At 36.7% G+C, this 5,728-nt stretch overlaps 1 non-coding gene across 1 annotated transcript; it reads right to left on the bottom strand.

The window, feature by feature from the left end:
* Positions 1-4,589: 4,589 nt before the first annotated feature.
* On the bottom strand, positions 4,590-4,696 carry LOC111755843 (U6 spliceosomal RNA). Its single transcript, XR_002790394.1, has one exon. It is a non-coding gene; the product is annotated as a U6 spliceosomal RNA (small nuclear RNA).
* Between the last annotated feature and the right edge of the window lie 1,032 nt (positions 4,697-5,728).

Raw genomic sequence — 5,728 nt, 5'->3', positions numbered from 1 at the left:
AGAGCTAAATTTTCCTTCTTTCTATTGCTATCCTCTTGGAAATCTGACAGACATATGTATATAATAAATATACAGATTATATAAGCATCTCTTAAACACCACAGACAGGTCTGACAGACACATATATCTAATGTAGACATACATTAATTTCCATGTATCTGGAAGCAAACTCCACGCCCCTTACGATGGCAGTCACAACGTGTATGAGGTATTGAAAGTGTGGCTTCAGCTTTGTTTCCTTCCAGTCTCCCCATATTTTGGCATGCAAAGGGCATTTGCATTTCAAACTCATTCTTTAATCCTTTTTGGAGGCGTGTTCTGTGACAGGTATGCTTAATCATCATTTAGGCTGGCTTGGGAGCTACCTAGGCAATTCATGCAGTATGTTTCTGGCTGTGTTCAGGTGGGTTGTGGAGACGTGGCCTTGGAATTTATGTCTGGCCCCTCATCCCTTCCTCTCTGGCACTCTTCAGCTCTGCTTCCCGCAGTCCTGAAGTGAGCCACATTGGTTTGACACACCCTTCCACTACGATGTTCATGCCCCGTTCAGCTAACCATGAACTGAATCCTCTGAAACTGTGAACCAATGAAGGCTCTCTTTTAAATTGTGTGTGTTGGATATTGTGTTCCAGTGATGCAAAATTGATGAATATACTTTCCCTGGATAAGTCAGTGAAGTATGTTTCCTCTCTGTTATTGCCTGCAAACTCTTGGCTCTTTTCTATTTTAGAACTTGTTTCATGTTATAAATTTTGTTTGATAACTACTAGTTTGTCTCAACAACCATCCTATACCTCTCCTGAGAGTCAGAATATATCAGTTTTTTTTCACCATCTTGTAGTTACATCCAGAGCTTGTACAACACATGGTCTACAGAGACTGAAGAATAAAATTAATGAATAAGCAAATGCTCTGGCAATTGATGGGAGGTGGGGAAGAAAGGGATTTCATTATACAGGGTATGGGGCTCCTTGAAGTCCAGCCTTCCCAGTGGTGTTCTGGGAAACTGGTGCTCCCCAAGGTGAGGACCTGCTGAAACCCTGATTTGTGGTAAGTGGCAATATCCAAGATGCGAATAACTCTAGCAGAGCCAATTTCAGCAAGACTGATGTTGCTGAAGGGTTATATACAGGTGAGTCTCCAGCCCAGCAGTGAGTCTTTCTCATCACATTGGTGCTCAGTGTCTAACACTTGTTCCTCAGGTTTCAGAGAATAAAGCTATAAAACTTCATATGAACATTTTACATAATATGCTTCATTATGATTTTCATAGAAATGTGATGGCATTCTTAATAATATCTTTAGAGCACAGAGTTATAATTGCATAACCTTCACAGATCAAGGTTGCCTTTATTTGTCTTATCTAACATCCAGCTAATGGGATGCATCTTATCTCAGCCAACGTGTTTTCGTATTATTTGCATGACATTGTTTAGGTTTTGAAAAATTTGCATGTTCTACTGTAGTACTGTTGCATTATTCTCAGCTCAGTACTGCCAAATATAAATCAAAGGCTCAAAATGCCTTATTGAAGAATAGAGGTGATGAAAAAGTAACACATGTTAAAAGTCAAGATGGTTTCATCAATCCAAGTAGTAAATGGGGCTGTAGGTACACATAGAATCCACATTTACATAGGATGGCACTTTGCACATGAAGATTTTAAATGTGAAGTTCAACACCATGTGTGAACACTTTAAGACTAGATTTAAAAATAATTATCTAACCATGGTCCCTGTGTTGTGCTGCTGTTTTGAATTGAACACTAAAACTGTAGCAAAAACCCATCAAAGTTCTGAACTATTTTAAGTCAAAGTATAATAACTTTTTGGTGAACCAATTATAGGCTTTCAGAAATATTGCACAAATGAAAGATTTTTAATTTAAAATTTTTACTATTTTCCTTCAATAATGGTAGGGCAATCACAGGTACAGAGGAATCACAGAAAGGTGAATTCCTTAATAGAAAAGGGGTATAATTTGCACATTTGACTATCAAGATGTTTGGAAAAACCAGCTGCAAAAACCAACATTGTCTTCCCCAAGAAACTACCCCAAGATTCCAGTAGCAAACAACCCAGTCAGTTTTGAGGTCCTACAACAGCAGAGGCCAACATGACAAAAACCTGCAGCCTGTGGAACGGCTGTGCTTGAAGTCTGACGTGATGTACGAAACAGAGCAGCTCTTCGCAGACAGCTTGCTTCCAGGAACATGTGTCACAAGTTTTGTTATTAAAAAAAAACTAGTGTTTTTATTTAGTATAATTGACAAAATCATACTTATTTAAATCGCATAAATTTGTCACATATTTAAGTTACAAATGCTTTACGACCTCATATGATGTAAAATAATTACTACAATCAAGCTAATTAACAGCCAACCTCTCACATGATTATGACAAATTTTTGTTTCCTCCACTTAGAAACATTTTTTTTTTATTTTAAAGAGAATAAAACAAAATAGAACAGAACAAAGCAAATCAGAACACAACAATGCAAGCAAAACAGCACTTCACAACAAGACAACCGGATATCAACAGTAGCTACCATAATGTCTCTTTCTTTGAAATAGTTGAGCATACCTTCACATACAATAGTATCAAACATAACAAAATAGTATAAAACCATTCAAGAGAATGAAAGTATTACAGGGCATTCAGAACCAACTAACAGATAATGAGCAATGGCTACTATAATATCTCATTTTCCTTAAAAAATTGTTTATATTATCATGCATATTAAAATCCAATAAGACACAACATGATAGAACCAATGGAGACAGAAGAACAAAAGCATGGCAGGACTTCAAAGCGAGATGATATTAAATCGGCAGTGACTGCCATAATGTCTTGTTTTCTTCACACATAATCACACATAATAAAATCAAACAAAACAGAATAAATCCATTCCAACCAATGAATGAAAACATTATAAGACTTCAAAGCAATGTAATGGGGAACCATGATTACCATAAAATCTTATGTACTTTTACCATTTCTTATGCTAGGGAGACTACACAGTATTTATACATGTGAGTTTGGTTTATTTGACTTATGAGTATGATCTCAAGTTGCATACATTTATTTATAAATATCTCAATTTGATCCTTCTTTATAGCTGAATAGTACTCCATTGTATAAAAACACCACAACTTTTTAATCCATTCTTCAGTTTATGGATACTTAGGTTGTTTCCAAGATCCGGCAATTACAAATTGTGCTGCTATAAACATGGGTGTACATATATCAATGTGGTATGCAGTCTTTAGTTCTTCTGAGAATATGCCTAGAAGTGGAATAGCTGGGTCAAATGGGACTTCCAATCCCAGCTTTTTAAGGAATCTCCAGACTGACCTCCACAATGGTTTTACCAGTCTACACTCCCACCAACAGTGTAGGAGAGTTCCTTTTTCCCCACAGCCTCTCCAGCATTTGTTTTTGGTGGTTTTCTTGATCCTGGCCATTCTTTCAGGAGTAAGATGGAATCTCAGTGTGGTTTTAATTTGCATTGCTTCAATGACCAATTATGCTGAACACTTTTTCATGTATTTATTTGCCATTTGTATTTCTTCATCTGAGACTTGTGTATTTATCTCAGATGCCCATTTTTGGACAGGATCCTTGAATTTTGAGGGTCTGATTTTTTTTTTTTAAGTTTATATGTTTTAGACAGAAGTCCTTTGTCTGAGGGACAGTTCAGTAAGATTGTTTCCCAGTTTGTAGGTTTTCTTTTCACTACACTAGAGATTTACTTTGACGTGCAGAACCTTTTTAATAAGACATGATTCCAGTTGTTGATTCTGGGAAGTATTTCCTGTGCGGTTTGATTTCTGTTCATGAACTCTCCACTATCCCTATGTACCCAAGGGTTTTACCCAACATGTCTTCCAATAGATCAGTGTTTCTGTTTTAATATTCAGATCTTTGATCCATTTAGATTTTAATTTAGTACATGGTGATAGGCATGGATCTAGTCTTAGTTTTCGGCAAATGGAGAGCCAGTTTTTCCAGCACCATTTATTAAAGAGACTGTCATTCTTCCAGTGAACCTGCTTGACTCCTTTATCAAAGATAAGGTGGTTGAGTGTGTTGGTAGTTGTGGTTGTATCTTCTAATCTATTCCATTGATCTTCGGCTCTGTTTTGATTCCAGTATCATGTTGATTTTAGTACGGTTGCTTTGTAGTATAACTTCAAGTCAAGGATTGTGAGGCCTCCTGCCTTGCCTTTGCTGCTTAGAATAGCCTTTGCTATTCTAGGTTTCTTCTGGTTCCAGATGAATTTTAGGAGTGATTTCTCTAGATCTATGAGGTATGTTGATGGTATTTTGATTGGGATTGCATTGAATCTGTATAACAATTTTGGAAGAATGGCCATTTTCCCAATATTTATTCTTCCTATCCATGAACAAGGGATGCTTTCCACCTTCTGAGATCCTCTTCAATTTCTTTTATCAGTGTATCATAATTTTTCCTATACAGATCTTTCACTTCTTTCGTGAGGAAAATTCCTAAATATTTCATTTGTTTGGTTGCTAGTGTGAAGGGTGTGGCTTCTCTTATTTCTGTCTCTGATCTTGTTGTTCGTGTATAAAAGTATGTAACGCTTCATGAATTTGCATGTCATCCTTGCCCAGGGCCCATGCCAATCTACTCTGTATCGTTCCAATTTTAGTATATGTGCTTCCAAAGTGAGCACTATTTTTTGTATTCTTGATGATAGGTGTTCTGACTGGGTTGAGATGCAACCTTAGCACTGTTTAGGTTATATAATTTTAAAATTTTTAAAATTTTTTTCATACATTTATGGGTTACTTTTACCTAAAGGCTAAAGGTGTTGAGCATTTTAAAAAATATATTCATTGGCAACTTTTACTTCTGAGAAATGTCTATTTGGTTCATTTCTCATTTATTGTTTGAGCTATTTGGTTTTTTTGCTTCTTTTTGAGACAGGGTCTCACTGTGTAGTCAGACTCACCTTGAGCCCACTGTGTACTCCAAGCTGGCCTCAAACTTGTGGTGATTTTCCTGCCTCTGCCTTTGAAGTGCTGGAAATACAGGCATACGCCACCATGCCTGGCTGCTTTGTGACCTTTGGCATTAAGTGTTTTGAGTTTTTCATACATTCTTGATATTAAGCCTCTGACACTTCTGTACCTGGCCAGCCAGGACAGTCTAATTCTGTAGGCTGTTTCTCCACTCTGCTACTTGCTTTCACTGTAGTGCAAAAAATTTTAAATTTGATTTAATTCCATCTGTTAGTTCTTGCTATGGGAGTCCTACTGAGGAAGTCTTTGCCTGTGCCTGTTGCTGCAAGTGTTTCCTGTTTTCTTCTATCAATTTCAAAGTTTTGGTGTTACACTTAGGTCTCTGATCCTTTTGAATTGATTTTTTATAGGGTGAAAAGTAGGGGTCTAGTTTCAATCCCGTACAAGCTGATATCCAGTCTCCCGGTACCATTTGCTAAAGATTCTATCTTTTTTCTAAAGTATGCTTTTAACCCCTTTGTGTAGGAGCAGATGCTAACAGTTGTGTGGGTTTGCTTCTGTGCTACTCTATCATGTTCTATTGGTTTACATATTTTCTACTTTCGTGCTATACCTTGCTGTTTTTATTACTATGACTCTGTATTAAATCTGAAACCAGGCACTGTGATGCTTTTTTTTTTTTTTTGCTTAGGATTGCTTTGGTTCCTTTTCCACATGAATTTTATTAATAGTTTTTTCTAGTC

Source organism: Cavia porcellus, unplaced genomic scaffold (genome assembly GCF_034190915.1).
Source record: "Cavia porcellus strain 051 isolate PalLab524CR breed Dunkin Hartley unplaced genomic scaffold, mCavPor4.1 scaffold_20, whole genome shotgun sequence".
NCBI lineage: Eukaryota > Metazoa > Chordata > Mammalia > Rodentia > Caviidae > Cavia > Cavia porcellus.
Note: the sequence above shows the minus strand (reverse complement) of the source record. Positions and strands in the feature narration are given on the sequence as shown.